We start from the raw sequence: 19191 nt of genomic DNA, 5'->3' as shown, positions 1-19191 counted from the left end.
TTCATGGACAACATTCAATTTTACTAAAATAAAATTCTGCTTCAGTGGCTCAAGGAGGCGTAAGGGGTTTTGCACATTTCATTTCATCTCAGGAACAGACTCATTCATACTATGTCTGATATCATATTGGTTTGCTGCGTTCTCTGCTTCCAAAGACCACAACGGAAATAAGGGTTTTTACATTCCCCATTTTTGTGTCATCCTGGGTATATGAATATATGTCCTAGTACATTTTTTTTTCTGCAATTATTGGAATTTTATGTTAGCAATGATTCTTCATTGTCATTCAATATGTCATTGTATATGACATTGTGATATTTGAATTTGTTTTATTCGTGTTGTACCATACCATGTAGTTTATATACAGAAATGAATGAATGAATCAATCAAAAGGCTTTTTCATAGATGTTTTAAACGTCAGAACAGCAGTCTTTAAGTGAAGTGTGGCAGCTGTAAAATGTACACGCGTACTTGTACTCGATGTTAATGTATTTTCATGTCTTCAAGGATCGCGGCTAACAGTCAAATCTACAACAATATATTTCCTCTTAAGCCGGCGTTATGTCGCGGGAGGGGTTTTGCAAATTCCATTACCTTTCATGAATAGGCTAAGTCAAACCGATTCTGCTGTTACGCTGCTTGGCTATGTCATATGTTTCCAAAAGATCTTTCTAAATATTTAAACGATCTACTGTGTCGTCAATTACCATAATTGTAAGTTTCAGTTCCCATAAAATATTTTGTTTATAATATCTCAAGTAAACACAAAATGTAAGATTTCCATATATCAAATGAGATATTTTAATACACGGCAGATGTTATTCATTGTAACGAAACCAGTATCATTAAGCATTCCAATTACTTAATTAGGTGACTATAAACATTAAAAAAATGAGTCACATCAAAGCTAATGAGTTTTTCCTGTAACAAAGAAAATGATATCAACTGTTATTCATTTTTTTTAAATTTCAACATTTCAGTATTTCAGGATGTGGTCTTCGGCAAAATAAAAGAAATGGCACATTGCAGCTTGGTTGTTATAGGATATTATCAAACTTGTAAAAGAAATAATACCTGTCTCTGGCGTTCCTACCTTCCTTAGGGTGTAACTAAATTACATTTAACAGTCTGTGTTATGTAAAAGATATCACCTAACGAGTCACATATGTCACTCAATAACACTTTAGAGCCCATTGAACGCAATAGAATGTAAAGTGGAAAACACTTTTAAAATTCTTTCATTCATACACAGTATAGTAGTTTTACATTCATGGTTAGGGATTTTGACTTAATTATATTTTCTGAAATTGAATCTCGTTTATGTTTGTGTAAACTGTAAAAACGTCATAAAAGTAAGATTATTTCCTGAAACACCATGCATAAAAGACCGTCCTCACAAGGGATGATGTGACAGATAATTTTGAATATTAGTAAATCAATATAAGAAGTGTATATGAGTTTACAGCATGCACAACGCAGCTGCCATTCCGATGTAATTGATTGCAATTTTAAAGTCTATCTTACAACTGGTTGTTCTTTCAGGTAGATGAGAAGAACAGGTTTCAATTGAATGCTGGCTTTATTTTGTATCAATAACTAGCAAGTACATGTTGTTTTTATTTTCAGGTACATAACTCCATCGTATAAAGATCAATGGATATTCCTATTAAAATGTCCATGAAAAGATTTGATTATTTTCTTTAATTTTCGTCAAATGACATTTTGAAACTTTTGGACAGCTTCTACATTGTAATCAATGTTTCTCTATGGCGAGGCAATAAGGACCAAAACTTGAAAGAAAAGTATTCACGTATTTTGTTAAGCTGTCTCAAATATGCCGGAATATACTCGAATAAAACATCAACTTAAAATATGAGGATGGAAATTAGTTATATTTATAATTGCTCTTGCATGTCAGTTTCTGTGAAAATGACATGTTCCGATAAGAAGTAAATATAACATTTGTTGTGAAGATCATTTCGAAATATTTTATGTATATGTAATTCAGATAATTTCATCGACAAAGTAAGGTAGGGATCTCTACGTAAAGCAGAATTACTAACGAAAGCTTGCATTAAATAAAGCCGGAATAACTACATGTTATACATTTCAGATCTGAAGAAAATAAATCTCCTTTTATTATTTAGAATTAGGTAATAAGCAAGTCCATTGCATGTAACAATCGCGGTGACATATTTTAACGTATATGGGCATTTTAACAAGTACCTTTCAATAGCACGCTTCATATGCATTTTTCATGAAATGTCCTCATTCGTTTATATATGACAGTTTACACAACAGGATGATAATGGTGTTGCGAGGTCTCTAGCTATAGCGAGCGCTAGTGAAGTTCACAAATACATCAGTTAAACTAAATGTTTCGTGATGTTATTCCGCAAACGGTACGAAATATTTCCGCATTTACAGTTGCTTTCAAAATTATTATAAGCGCTCGTTCGTATTTCTAAATACCTTGACATTCAAAGAACAACAAAAAACAGCATGACACATAAGGTTATAAATAAAACAACCATCCCTTTTCCTGTACAATAAAATATGTGTAATAATGGGCCAGTTCTACATGTAAATGCATAAAGCGGAAGATCTTGAATGTAATTACTTTTGGACTTTTTCGAGCTACATCAGCATAGTTTCAATCGCATTACTGACAAAAAGAAACAAATATTGAATAACGATGTAGTCATCAGGAAAAACTGCAGAAGCTTTAAATAGTTCGGAAGGTTAGACATCAACACCGTATAAAACAAATGCATCGCTGTTACAGCCTCAGAAGTATCTAACATTATAAGCTTGTTAAACGCCTTCCTAAAGATTTTTTAATTATACTTGTTAAATAAAGCCATCAACAATGACTTTTTCAAGTAAGTAGCAGCGTTTCATACAATAAAAACTACTCAAACGTTAAATAATTCGGAAAGTATAGAGACTATTTACCATTTAATATCCGATCAGCTGAAAAATTAAATGATGATTTTTTCTTAAAAAATAGTAAGACAGAATATTTATTTTTGGATAATTTCAAAATATATTGTAGTTTTAACATCCGTACATACATATCAACGTTGACAGTAGATAAAAGAAGTGGAAAATGATATTAAACATCAGGAACAATAAGTTATGCAGAATGTTTATCTTGACATTCGCTTCGCTCCTTTATGAGACCCTGTTTATTATCGCAATAACCTTTTACAAACCGTAAAATCTTTCTTTTTTGTTACCACGTTTCAGTGATTACATTGTATACGTAGAATATATACAATGCTGACTTTCCTGCACCGGTCAACAAACACAAAAAATGTAAACCTATTGATATAAGATAAGTTTGATATGAAAAGGTACATTAATTGAAAACAACATATCCACATAGACATATATTTATCAAGTAAATACGCACATATACATTCATACAAATACGACTTATTACATCATAAATTACTTTTATTTCTTTTATTCAGCAGTACTCTTTACAATTGAAATCAGATATTCATTACATTTATTATGCAGATACCCATATTTGTACTTACCTACATATATGTAGTATTTCAACCAAATGTTATTTGGATTTCATTTTTTTCAGCAGTTCTTACAAAGCAGATATTCATTACACTGCTTACAATGTATGTTGTTTCTACCGTAAACCTGAATAAACGGTCTACAACAGAAGGGTTATTCGATGACCCTTGTTCTGCAACTGGTAGAGATGGGCCAAGAATTTCGCGATCGTTAAAAGAAAGCTATTTGATAGATTTGAAAATTAGAACATCTGGACTGAAACAAGATGCAGAACTATTAAGGGACTTTGTAAGTATTCATTTATATTGATATCTCTGTCTCTCAGTGGCGTATAATACTAATAGTTAAGGTATTAGGCCCCTAATAGTAATGTTTAAAAAATGGCATTTGCTTGGTATATTCTTACAGTTGACCGTGCTTGGCACTTATATGCAAATTTTTAAAAACTTTTACCGTGCCGTTTTATTATAAATTTTGTGTAATTTATGTTATTTCCTAAAGCTCAAGTAGAGACAAATTTCAAAGTGGTGGCCTTTATCCAAAACGTTTGCAGAGAATTCATTATTCCATTATTTTTTATGAAAGAAACATCAAACTATCGGTAAACAATCATAAAACTTAAAATAAGCTCCAATATTGAAAAATTAAGGTCGCATCCTGCGGGTCTGTTTTGAATTTTGCTCACTTCGTTCAAAAATAACCTTGGGGCAGAAGTAAAACCTATCTACATTTCTTCCACAATATGTAATATAAAGAATGAAGGCAAAACAGAGAACTTTTACCGCATGTAACTCATTATTTTTAAAGATGTCTAACTCTACCCCTTCTGTTTAAGAGGTAAATTCACTTTGAATAGCAAGAAATCGCATATCAAATGATTTTTTCCCACTTTTGTACAATAAATCAATAACAAGTCTTGAAAGAAGTAAAAACATACTAGAAAAAAAGGAAAATAAGGAAAAAAAAATGTTGGTCTCAGTGGGGCTTGAACCTACGCCCCCCTGAAAATTGCAGTCAAAGTAGGTTTATGGTAAGAATTGAATACTCTTCAAAAAGGAGGTACTCTATTATGGGTCTAATACCTTAAGACTTCCTAAAGGGAGATTTGTCAGTAACATGCATGTAAAAATATGGAAATGCTAACCAAAGTATTTTGAAAGATTTATCAGGATCGAATGACGAGTTAAATGTTGAATGTTGTTTGGTTATTTGTAATAACAATTCAGAAGTATTTATATTCTTAAATACAACAAATACCACTCGTTGAGTAATTTGGAGAGACATGTTGCATTCTATATCATATAATTCAAATGTAATTAGAAAAATATTATTATAAAACAGTCAAATCATTCTATTAAAGTTTGATATTTCCTTTCTTACAGTTTAACCATGACTTTATATTCCTCTTGAAAGAAAAGTTAATAAGCTGATAATTGCTAATTAGATAAATGATTGACATGGTACTTTTTGCAGTTAAAAGAAAATTATCAAATGAAAGATGACATTACACATTCTCTGGATCAAATGTACTGGATGAATCGTACAGAAATGATTGTCAGTAAGAAAGTAATTGAAGCGGCAATTAATGAGGTAAACGGCTAAACTAACTGTTGTTTTTGTTACAGTCGGGGCCAAAGATGTAAGCTAATATATTGAATATTTAATTCGGGAATCGATCCTACAGACTTTCGTCGCTTTCCCTCAACGGTAACATGCGATACACCGAATAAGATATATACTATCGAATTAAAAATGTGTTTTTTCCGGCACGTGCACATAGCGTCTGACTTCGGATGTTTTAGAATAATACGCTTTTTGCCTAATAAGCGTCCACATAACTTGTCCGAACCGCAGCGTCTTGCACATCAGTACAATTTCCGGCATTGTTGCTTTTATTCCAAAATCTATCTTTAAAATAATATGGAATCGTTCCCTCAACGGTACCATGCAATATAACGTATTATATATTTACTATCGAATTTAAAAAGTGTGTCCTCCCGTTCTGTCATCAGACAGTTCTTTTCCGAATCTTATGGGATGATCGATTCACGATTGAAGCAGTGCCTTATTTCATATTATAAATTGTTAAATATAAAACAGATTGAGCAGTGATTGTATATTGCATGTTTAACTATGTTTCATGCATGAAATACATATTCCATTTATGTACGTTAATCTGATACATAAGCACACCTGCACAGATAACAGAACTTTTTAAACAATACTAAATTATTTACTTTAACATACAATAATTTGCAATTAGCTTCCTAGAAGATGTACAGTTGACAAAAAGAGAAAAAAACTGGTCTACCGCTCTTCATTTATGTATTTACAAAAGATTTGTCAGTAAAACATTGATCATGCATTTATTACCGTTGGTATAGGCATTAAACATTTGACAATAATATAAGCAAATAAAGAAAACACTGCTAGCTCACCGTCTTAATTATTATTAGACAAGTTATCAACGTATCACTAGATGAATATGCATTTTATTCGTGTAAATCACTTTAGTATGTTATTTTACAACTTTGTATATAAAACAAATTAAATTTATTTTTATATCTGGACGGTAGATCATTTAAATTGTCTTCGAAAAACAAGTACATTAATTTCTTATCCATGTAACAAATAATTATACAGTGTATGCAGTTTCATAATACCGCTGCACTAAACAATGATATTGTTGATATTATTTCAAATGGTTATCTTCACTGTCAGACTTTGATGTTCATTATGTATTGAAATATAAATTGACAGTTGAAAGCTGAAAGCGGTATGCAGCACTTATATCCTGTTAAAGTAATCAATTTCATTCGAATACATGCAAAGGATTCTTTTTTCAAATTGAAAGTAAATCCATTGACATGTAATATCGTTTTCCATTATGCTTGGCGTATTATAAATACCTATTTTATTGGAATCTTCTATACACATATGTGTTCTTTTTTAGACGAGTGAGACTCTCCAATCTCATCATCGTTTATTGTCGTTATATGTACTGTACGTCGAACAGTTACGAACAAATGGCACACTCGCTGAAAAAAAAACTGAAGAAGGAACCAGGACGAAGCTACATAACTTTGAAGTTAAAATCTACAGTTGTATATGTAGCCTCAACATAGCTATTCAAACATTTGGGAAAGTTGTCAGTAGTAACGTGTCACTTGCTGATCTAGAACAAGACTTCTTGGCAAGTGCATCCCCTTTAACATATGCGACCTACAGGGCATATATTTCGATGCAAGACGGTGCTAACCTGATGGGATTTTTTAACACAATTTATCAGGAGGTAGATACAACACTGGCTTAAGTTTTCTAAGAACACTTGCGTTGAAAGTCGATCTGAAAATAAAATATGGATATTATGTTATTTATTTTATCAAATATGTTTACTTTATTTATGATCTGATTATTTTTATGTACAAAATAAAACCCATGCTGTCATTAAACTGGCTACTGACAGCGCAATTCTCACTCACAAGACAGTTATTTTAGAAATGAAGTTTAACGTAACTATCATCTTATACGGAACAAAGTGTTATTATCTAAAAAGGGAAAATATTTTTTTGTCTGAAGTCTTCTCATTTTAATTCAATCCAACCACATTTTAATTACGATGAATACATTTATATACTTGGATTTATTAAGTCACTTCATACATGCAATTCAGTTTATTGTTTGGATATTTATTTCGTATCATTGGACAATCTTATGGAGTTTTAACTATTACATATACCTGTTTTTCTTTATTCGTTCTTTGGTCTCAGTGTTTTTAAATAAGTATATAATATTTTAAACCGATAATCCTAATTGCTTAATTAATTATCAAGTTTATGTAACTTCGTCCTTTTTATATCTGAAATATTTTTTCTTTCAAAGGTGACCAAACACAATTAAACAGCTTTCTGTGGCATTTCACATTTTAAGTATTATTCTGTTAGAGATTTATCTAAAAAACAACATGGCCCCTTATTTTGAATAAGATTCCTGTTTAAAATATGAGTTTTATTATATTTTATGGAATTTTGTAATTATTCCCCTTTAATTTGAAAGTAAATTCAGTCATGTCTTTGGAAAGTGGATTATTTCTTTTGGCTTCAATATAATTTCTCATTTCACATATGCATTTGATATATATTAAGATAGTGGTATGGTCCCCCAGTATTAAGTGTTTGGCGAAGACAAATATGTTTAAACAAGCATATGTTTAACTTTCGAACAAATATACCACTTAATCAAATTCTGATTAACAACCGTTAATGATGTATATCATATCATTTAGATTAATTAAAATATGTCTATTATTAATGTTCTTATTTGTGAGTCATATACTCAGGGTTGTCACAGTACGAGTATTTTTACGACAAAACAGACTTCTTACATTTTAATATTGTTTTACCGATTATTATAAAGCTATTTTATACATTCATCGATTTTGTATTATGATATACACAATAAATATTTTGAAGCATTGTTTTCTGTTTAATTATCAGGAAAACATATTTGAGACACGCATTTTATTGATGTGTTCTTGGGATAACACATTTCACGAGGGATAGTTTATTCAATAATATATTACAAACATAGCTTTAAGTACGTTACATTCTTGTATAAATCTATAAACAAATGTACAATGTATCTATATTAATTGTATCTTGATTGCAATTATTTAAGTTACTTGATTACTTCTTAAATTTCGTCAACGATATCTTCTGTTGTTGCTTAGCAACGAAACAATGGCTGTAACACACATCTGGTCGGTTGATATTCAAGGTACCCTGTGGGAGCCTCTGATAAATGTTGAGAAATACTTTCAGAGCAAACCATTTTACAAGTGAGTATAAACTCACTGACACAAATTGTTATATCCCGTCATCTGCAAAATTAATGTCTTCATTTGTGGCCTAAGTAACGCATCTTGTTGCAACGTACTTATCTATGAAACAATTACATGTAGAACTATTTTATTAGGGATGGCAACGAATATTCGAATATTCGTTCATGCCACGAATATTCGAATACTGTTACACTATTCGAATTTTCGAACAAATATAAGATCATAAGAAATATATAAAAGCCAAATGAAAGAACCAAAATGCTTGTTTATCTAATTTGCCAAAATTCGCTTTCTGTTATCTGTTATCTCCGTGTCTTCACCGCCTTTATAGACGAACCACTTTTCGTGTCTGTATCGTCCCAAACCCACACAATTAACATAAACAGTATATATCCAACTCTCTATTAAGACTGAAAAATTTGCTTACATTAGATGACTAGGCTGATGCAGTTTTTGTACTTATTAAGGCTTTCTATAAGCTTTATGACTGTTTTAAATATCTATCCTATAACGTTCATTATGAAGATTGAACAGCAGATGTCTGCATTGGAATTCTAGATCTGAGGAGCTTTTCATAGTGGTTTTTATGTTTCCACGTTCTACATATGTGTGTACAGTCTATGATAATGCTAATTTTGTCCTGATCAGTAGATTCTTCTCAGTTTTAATAATCAGGTTGCAACAGTTCATACTTTATCTCACCAATGATCGGTATTTGCGCCACAGATAGAACACAGTAGTGCAGAATGAAATGTTCGAGTGTCTCTGAGGCACTTAAACAAAGGCGACAGACGTCATCTATTTTATTTTGATTGAAATCTGCACGGTTTGTTTGTAATATATAGACTCCACACTTAAATTTCAGTTTTACTGGAATTCTGTTTGCATCGTATGCTTCCATTATAGATAAGCGCAAAATGGCTTCTGTCGCTGTCAGACGTGTCATGCTGTGTATTAGCGTACCCTGTAGTAAGTACCGCTAATTGCTTACCTTTGGAAAAAATTTATTGGTCCCAAATAGATGTAAATCCGTTACAAATTTCAACTATTTATATGTGACGTGGTTTCACGTTTGTCAGTGGAAGTTCTTCCTTTTAAACCCTTCAGTCTTAGCAGTCTTAGGATTACCGATCCATTGTAGGTACACATTTTGCATTGAAAATAAAGAAAGGGAAACACTTTAAGATGCATTTGCACGCATCAAATAGTTCAAAGAATAAGAGATAAGAAATTTGGAAAAAGAAAAATTTGAACATACAAGCATTAATTTGAACTATAACAGGGTCAGTTGTAGTAACTTTTTAACAGTAACATTCTATGAATACTTGGTTCCACAATGCAGAAATTCTGTTTTCACAAGTTTGTATTAAATGTTTTTTTTATATTGTTCATAACTTTATTTTGTGAGTGAACAAACTTTCATAAGGAATGATTATAACGAAAACTAAATGAACTTGAGTGTGTCAGAACGTTTTTGCAAAGTAACACATGAAAAAATAATTATTTTGTTCCACTCACATGTTTGTTATATTGCTATAATCTGTGATTTTATAGCTTGAGCATGCACGTTATGTTAAATGAACCTTTTACGTAAATTGGGAGCCGGTTCGTTTTGCAAAGCTGGTGTTCATCACGTAGCGTTAGATCCCTATTTGAATGCATATTTTGTTGTTTGTTAATATAAAATTTTGTAATTTCTCCCCTTTAAAATTAAGTTATAAATGTAATACAATTGTTGTTATATTTGTATTTTTCCTCAAGTAAAGTGTTCTTATCTAATATATAGTTATATCAGGATAAAGCAGAATGCATCCACTTCTATATGGTGTTGTTTAAGGTAGTTCTGCACGTTTGGATAGAATTTTTTTCTACAATGTAAAATTTGCTTTTTCAGAACTTCAGAATATACCTAGAAAATTCAGCAGATAAAAACAATAGGGTCGTGTGCTTGATTTTTTGCTAAACTGATTTGAAAAATGTGGACCTCAGGCAATATTTCATAATGGGAGTCTATGGGAAAATCATAACTTTCATAACATTTTCGCGAATAGAAATTTTTCTACAATGTAGATTTGGATGAAACTTCTCACAGTTGTAAATAAACATATGGCCTATAATTTGGTGAAATAAAATGTATAGATCCGTGTGCTTATTTTTGAGATATTTAACCAAGATTAAAGAGAGCCGGACATTTCACGCTAATTTTAAGACATTTTTTAAAAAAATTTTAACGTGTCATATGTTTTAATATTATATTTTGACTTTAGAAATATAGCAACAGTGCCATTATAATAAATTCACTCACAGGTTTTGATTAAATCATAAAATTATTTTCATTTCCGTACGCCGAATCCAGGCTTTATTCTACGTTTTCCGGATAAATGACGTTACGCCATCACTTCCGGTTTATCAAACGTGCAGAACTACCTTAAAGCGGGGTGCGTTTTTCAAATATAGTTATTTCTAATTTAGCCTGTTTATAGGTATGAATTTGGTTATGACTAGTGTAATCTGAGCTTTCACCATTGAACATGAATGGAATTCACCTATTATTTATTCTTAAATTAGGTTTCTTTAAGGTAACATGTTTTAATATCTATAAATTACAAAAGGTGTTTTAACCTTTCATTGTCCCTCTATCAATACTGATGTAAATGCAGATTTGGTGTTTCCAAATTAGCTGCCTGAACTACTCAAATAACTGTTAAATTGAATGTGATTTCCAACGAACGATAGTACACCAAAATCAGGAAATACTATAGACGTTTTCGTTAATATGACCTTATTATTATATAAACATTAATTGTATCAGAAATCTGAAAAATAATTCAGTGGAGCGTTATTTTTCTAGAAAACGTCGTTAAACTGTCCAATACGAATCACATATGCATATTTTTTAAAACGAGTAGTGAGTCCGCCATGTTTTGTTCAGTCAAAGAAATAAAAGGAGATTCTAACTAAGACATTCTTATTGTATGTTGATCCAAATAAGTTAACCGGTTTTCATTATTTAGCAATGTCCTATCTTTCTGATCAATCAACGATCTTTCACAATTCAAACATTAAACCAACTTGTCTCAAAGTTATTCACCTTATATAAGCTAACTGTATACAAATACATAATGAAAAATTTTTAACAACGTTGCATTAAGGTATTAGACCCCTAATAGTGATGTTTACAAAACGGCATTTGCTTGGTATATGCTTAAAGTTTCGCACTGTGTTGAAATTTTTAAACAACTTTTACCGTTCCGTTTTTGTTTTTTTTTAAATTTTGTATAATTTATGGCATTTCATCAAGCTCAAGTAGAGAGACAAATTTCAAAGTTATGGCCACTATCCAAAATGTTTACAGATAATTCATTATACCATTAAATTTAATAAAAGAAACATTAAACTATTGGTAAACAATTATAAAAGACAAAATAAAACTGTCAATATCATTTTTTTTCTAAGGTGCCTTAAGTAAATGGATTTAATGAGACAGAAAACTTTTAACATTAAAAGATTGAGGTCGAATATTGCGGGTCTGTTTTGAATTTTGCTCACTTCATTTAAAAATAACCTTGGAGCAGAAGTAAAACCTACCTACATTTCTTCCAAAACATGTAATCTAAAGAGTGAAGGCAAAATAGACAACTTTTACCGCATGTTACTCAGTATTGTTAAAGATGCTTAACTCTACCCATTCGGTTTCAGAGGAAAATTCACTTTGAACAGCAAGATATTGCTTTTCAAATGAATTTTTCCCACTTTTTTTACAATACATCAATTATAAGTCTTGAAAGAAGCAAAAACGTTCTAGAAAAAAAGGAAAATAAGGAGAAAAAATTTTGGTCCAAATGGGGCTTGAGCCTACGCACCCCCCCCCCCCACCCCCGCCGCACACCCTCCTGAAAATTGCAGTCAAAGTAGGTTTATGATAGGAAATGAATACTCTTCAAAAAGGAGGTATTCTATTACGGGTCTAGTATATATTTTGGATCCTTTTTTAACCTATCAACATACCGCCATGTATCAAAAACCTGACTTTCCACGATAAAAAGGTAGCAGAACATCAGTACAATAAATGAACATGTGCTTACTATGTTCTTAGAAATCCTCCGAGACCAAAGCGACTTGTGTTTTAACATGTATATATTTTCTGCACCGGCAACATTAAAAAACACAATTCGCTCATTTCCAAGAAAATGAAAACTGTTGCATTTATATATCAACACGTGGATTCATAACTGTAAAGAAGAACGTAAATTCCGACAATGTGATGTGTACATTTATTTTATGTAAGGTGAGGTGTATCAGATAAACAAATATAAACTTTCTGACCTAAGATAACACGGGGACATATGTTAGGAAGATATTATTTATGTTGACGAAAACAACTTAAAAGTATTAAACTGAATATTTAAGTTTACTATTTTGAAAAAAAGAACGGACACAGAATTAACAATTTACGTCTGTTAATTGAAAGTATTTTTCTAGTGTTAAGGTTTTGAAATGAATATCGTATCTGGATTTATGCTGGAATATAATTCTAGAAATGTGTTGGCGGATGATTTTACGGTTTCACAATTTATTGTTTAAGTTTTACAGCTTTACTAGAATTTCAGTAAATTCAGAAAGTCCGTTAATATATGGTATGTGTAGTCAATGGCAGATTACCCTGCATACGAACTATCACATTACCAACGGTGAGGCAATTGCAAAACATAACACATTTCAATGAGATACGGGATAATTTCTAAATGAGTGGAAGATTATCAGAAGCGATGTCGATGCAATTTCGAAACTTTGCATAATTATAGCAGTTTTATTTCTTGCTCTTGTACTTGAACACACCAATAATCCTATATAATTTACAATAATATTTCCCTAACCACTTTGTAAAAACACTTTACTATGGTTTACCCTCACTACAACACAAAATTTCGAAAAATCTATAGAAATTGAGATAATATCGCGCTAAATACAATTTTAAACTTTGTGAGCCAGTGGAACTTTATTGAAACAAAAACTGAAAAAAGTGAGAGAAAAAAGTGAAATGTCACCCCTCAAGTGTCCTAGCGTCGACAAAAAGACAAGACATAGCACTAAAGAAGCAAGGACAAAGTTCCATAGGAAAAGCCACATTCAAAGAACGCAGCCGCTCTTACAACATGACACTTGACTTTTTTTCACAATGTGTCCAGACATACGCGTAATATGTTTATACTTTACCGTCATTTTATTGTCTTTCTTGTTGTCATTATTGTCCATTGTACAATTTCGATGTTTTCAAATACAAATATAGACATATATATTAGATATCAGTTTTGCAAGCAAATACAAAATGTATTTAGTTATTCTGTGAAAGCAAACGTTTCGAGCATGAATTAAATGATACTTTAAATATATTAGTGATGTTGTTGTATAATTACTATGTGCAAGAAAACTCTTAGCTAGTCAGTTCATTTGTCCCTACTTTTCCGGAGTATGAAATAAGACTAAGCAATGGATGGACATAAGGCTTAGAGCGGTCGCAATGCATCAATTGTCATGAGCAGGATTCTCTGCAACTCCAGATTATTACTTGCATTGGGATAAGATTCACGTTTATAGGTGATATACATCTAGAAGGCTAAAGTATTAGTGACATTGGAGCGTCGTTTGTAACGTATACCTTCCTTGGTATTGTCTAACAACAATTTCTAATAGTTTTCTTGAGGAGTCGCTAACACTGGTTACCACCAGAGGCTTTAACCTTAAATTCACAAATTTTCTTAAACCATAGATTGTTATAACCATACATCATCAAACTAAATGTTGCAGTCATAGCTCTAGCACAAATATATTTTAACGGTTCATGAGTCCGCCCATCCCATCTATCCTTGTTCGTACTTTTACTAACAAACTATACATTATTGACAGCAAACTTGGAATAATAGTAAGTTGTGGTAAGTCTATTCAGTATCAATTAACGAGTTTCGCAAAATAATAAAATCCAATAGTTTTACAATGTGTTGCAATAATTATATATTTCCGTGTTCGTTGTTGAATGTATGTGGCTGTGTCCTTGGCATGTTGAATATCCTGATTTGTTTTAGATTGTGAAATAAATTTGTCGTTGAATGAAATCATTATCAAAGGAAGTATATTACAAGTACGCAGCTCGAGTACTGTAATAAGATGGATATAAACAACAAGCAATGATTTCATTCAAGAGAAAATTACTGTTTGAGACATATTATTTCGATCCTAACACGAAATCAAGGATTATGTAGTTCTTTGGCGACATCCATAACGATTTGCGTGTTTAATGTGGTTTTCATTTCAAGTGCCCGCTGTGACGTTTAATGTTATCACGTAATAATTCTGACGTTCTAACGAGGAATTGTTTCATAATAGCACACAGTTTCAGTCGTCTTTGTTTAACAGATACATAAATTAGATCGTATTAGCATAGTTAATTTACTTCTAAATATATATGCCGGGTACACCTGCATCCGTCTGTGTCAGGTGATCTCACATAAAGCACCAACTTTTCCATAATCTCTAAAATAACATGAGAGAAATTAAATAGAAAAGTCCATTGATAAATGATCGGAACCGAAATGCTTTTTTCTTTTTTCATATTTTATTTATTTTATTTTCAGCAACAGGTAACATAACATGACATATAAAATATGAAGGTTTTTGCGATCAGCAATGCATCATATCAGTATTTAATATAAAATAATTCAGTCCATATATCATATATAAATATGCTCACACACACATGTGTCATTTCATATTAGATTGATAACAGCAAAACAGCAATACAAAGGCTACAATGAAATGTTTTACTACATGTACATATAGATAGCATTATTATGTGTACATTTGTTTGGAAAAAAACTTTACCCTAACATAGAGTTCAAACAAAGTTCAAAACAAGATCTCTGTGTTTAGGATAGTTTTAAAAGAATTTATTGGCCTGTTGCGTTTTAAAGTACCGATCTTACAAATAAATATAAATATATTCGAAAGAATGTAAGATCAACATAACACTACGGATCTTAAAAGTTAAAATATATATATATACCCGAAAGAATGAAAGATCAGCATAACACGCAGTTGACAAGCTATTTGAGTTTTTCCCCTTCAATCATAACGATTTGATTCTATTGACAACTTTGATATTTTCTTTGTTTAATGTTTGAAACCTAAACAAGATTTTTACATTTAGAATGATTTTACTTTCCATCGCAGCACTTTCTTGCTTAACACTTGAAAATTTTAATTCATTTCTGTGTTTCCAGATAATAAATTTCGTTTCAAAGTATTTAAAACGTTAAAGTTTTTCGAATTAGTTGTACTTATACCCAATGCTATCTTGGAATAATTGAGAGTAATATGCTCCTCGGGCAGAATTGAATGAAATATTTCGTTTACAAAAATCCATAATCGTTTAATATCACAGCATTCCCAAAAGGGGAGAACCGAATGCTTTTGATATTCAATTTTTATATTACAGTTGTCAAAATGTCAAAGAGTAAGGTCATTAAAATGATTTATAGAAATCCAAAATGCTGTTAGACTTAAGTTATAACTGATTATGATAGGAACATTATTATAGCAGTGTCATAGGTTTGCCAAGATTTACCATGGTAACGGACTCCATACTGTTTTAAAAAACAAAATCAAACAAAATCAGAGAGGCATACTCTCTGGCCAATATTTACACGTTCTACCGTTTTGTTTGCTTTCAATTTCTGGTTACGATCATTTATTGTAATGTTACACTTCTTTATATGTAACTTCATTTGATAACCAATATTTCGCAAGTCGGGCAGTAAAACAGATCGCTATCAGTCTTCATTACAATGAAGCTATAGGGTGGTTTTACCGATGCTATTTTAGCACTTATTTACTAATATTAGTTATTGTGGCTGTTGTCTGCACGTTGTGAATTGCAATTAACTCGGCTATTTCCGTATTTCATAGGTTAACGAGGGTCAATCAATCATTGTCTGTTTAAGATAATATTCATTAACTTCGAAAAATAGGTAACATAAACTTTACTTGATAAAATTTGTCTACGGCTACAGAGTAAGAATCGTATGTATTTGATATTAATAACGTCACTTGTAACTGATTTGACTGAAGCTTCCATTTTGTTTAGTAAAACACAAAAAAGACCATATAATATCATAATTTTGGGTCTTTTTACACAACGGAAGTATGTTTTCGACCGCATTTTTGATAGAATTCTAGAACATGTTCATACATGTTCATACATATCATTAATAGTGTGTACGAAATCCATATAGTCATCAAGGAAATAAAAAGCAAAACTGAAACACATACTTTGGGATTGAGATATCGTCACTATATAAGATGAGTCGGTCACGGTTACAGAATCAGAAAAAAACATTATTAGCAAATAACTAATATAAAAATATTTTTATTGATAAATAAATTAATATATTAGTTTGCGATAATGACTGGAACGTGTATAAGTAAGTATGCAAACAAACAACAGTTACACTTATTATTCAGGATCTTACAAAAGTTCCATTCTCTAATGTTCTAATAATAATTTCACCTAGAAACTACTTATGTTTCAAATCAATGTTTAATAATCGGATTTGTTGTTAAGTTATAAAGAAGTTTCTATTTAGTTTGGCAATATATGTTAAAATATATAAATCCTATAACAATAGTTGTAACTTGATATAAACGAAGAAACAGATATCGTGGGTCTTTCCAAACCCGATTAAACTTTTAGAAAACAGAACAAACACTTATCGGGCAATGACTCATATACAATGCACATTTCAGGATTGTCCATTATACTGCTAGCAATATATTTTGTTACATCCGCCCATATTAAACTGAATAAACGTTCTGCAACTGAAGGGCTATTCGACGGTCCGTGTTTTACAATTGATGGAGAGGGTTCAGTAGTGTCAAGGTCATTGAAAGTGAGCATGGTAGACTTAAAAGCCAGAACAGCTGGACTAAAACTAGATGCACAATTATTAAAGGATTTTGTACGTTGTATATTTTTGTATTTTCTTTACTGCTTTATCCACCAGTTCTGTTGCAGTTTGTCAAAAACAAATGCTTCTTAACTTTGCAAGAAGTGGCTTCATAAAGAATATATCATTTTATAGGTTTTAAGTAGATATATTTTAGAATTTGTAATAATACGAGTAATTTTCATATCATTAAATGTGTATGTTGTTACTATATAAATGTATTTTCCAAACGAATTAGAAATACGATTTTATAAGCTTATATTGTTTTGCATTGAAATGTTGTTTCTCTTTTTGCAAAGAAAAATTACTAAATGTTTAATTAGAATGGAATGCAATTTCTTTATTTCTTTGTTAATAACTCCATGTTTGAAATTCCAAAATAGAAAATATCCCATCAAAACTGAATTTTATGATAATTTCAAAATTGACTGAGTTGAATATAGTGTGAAAATTCGAAGACTAAAGTGTTGCTAATTCACCTTTTGAGTTCTTTTCAGTGACAAATTATACGTAGTATTGAGCAATTCTAACGCTGTAACAATTATCACTGCAGCTACAGGAAAATATTACATTTCGGACGACACGGCGAAACAGTTAGAACTAATACACTGTTGAATCAAGAGGATATGATTATTGATGAAGCAGTAGTGGAAGCAGCTATCAGCCAGGTAAATTACACGTTTATTTTCTTATATATTACTTAGTGGAACACATGTGGCATACAATAGAATCCATTACAAATTTCAAATATACAGTCGAACCTGTTTTTAGCGGTCATGACTGACTGACTGAAAATTAACATTAAAGATAGTTAAACTAATTAAAACTGATGTATACGCTTCATTATCTTTAATTTGCCTGACTCATAAAAAGTAAATTCATAGCTATAACATTGTAATTTACAATTTTTTTCAGCCAAACGAATCATTGAAATCCCATTATGATTTATTGTCTATATACGGTTTATATGTGGAACAACTACGAACAACCGGCACAATCGCTGAAGGGAAAAACGAAGAAGATACCAGAACAATGCTACACAGCTACGAAGTCGAACTTTACAGTTGCTTGTGTAGCCTCAGAATCGCTATTCAGTCTTCGGTAAGGAGCGTCAGAAGTGACGTGTCAAGTGATAATCTTGAACAAGATTTTTTGGCAAATGCCTCTCCGTTAACAAGTGCGACATATGGCTTATATAGCGATGCATGACGCTACCAGCTTGATGGAGTTTTTGAACACTATTTGCAATCGGGTAGAAGCGTCCATCATGGACGCGAGGGCTTAACCAAATTTCAAACAAGAATACACATTATGTCGAATATGTCTAACGAATTAATCTTTTGGTTCGTGAAAAGTCCTACTATTTGTATGAAAATAAGGGCTGATCAAAAATATTTTGATAAAAGTTATAACATGTTGTACTGGAAACAGGCGGACGCTTCATATAATTGTTTTTCAATGTTACGATATTGTGACTATTGATTACTTATTTATATATTGGGATTTGATAATCCAACGATTTAAAATACATTTATTCACAAATTATCATCAGGTTATTTTTATATGTTGATAACGTGTACACATACATTTTTTACAATTTTATCAAATGGTATAGAGTTAGTCTATTCATTCTCATTCTCGGGTTGATCAATATACGCGAATAACCTACTGGAAACATAAGAATGTAGCTTCAATATCATAATATTGTGACTTTTGTAAACTTATTTATTGAATGTGTTTTATTTAAAACACGTCTTCATGAATTATTGTCATGTTGGTTCTATATGTCCATAACGTGTACGCATAATTTGTTTTTGT

This window comes from Mercenaria mercenaria, chromosome 8 (genome assembly GCF_021730395.1).
Source record: "Mercenaria mercenaria strain notata chromosome 8, MADL_Memer_1, whole genome shotgun sequence".
NCBI classification, from domain to species: Eukaryota; Metazoa; Mollusca; class Bivalvia; order Venerida; family Veneridae; genus Mercenaria; species Mercenaria mercenaria.
Note: the sequence above shows the minus strand (reverse complement) of the source record.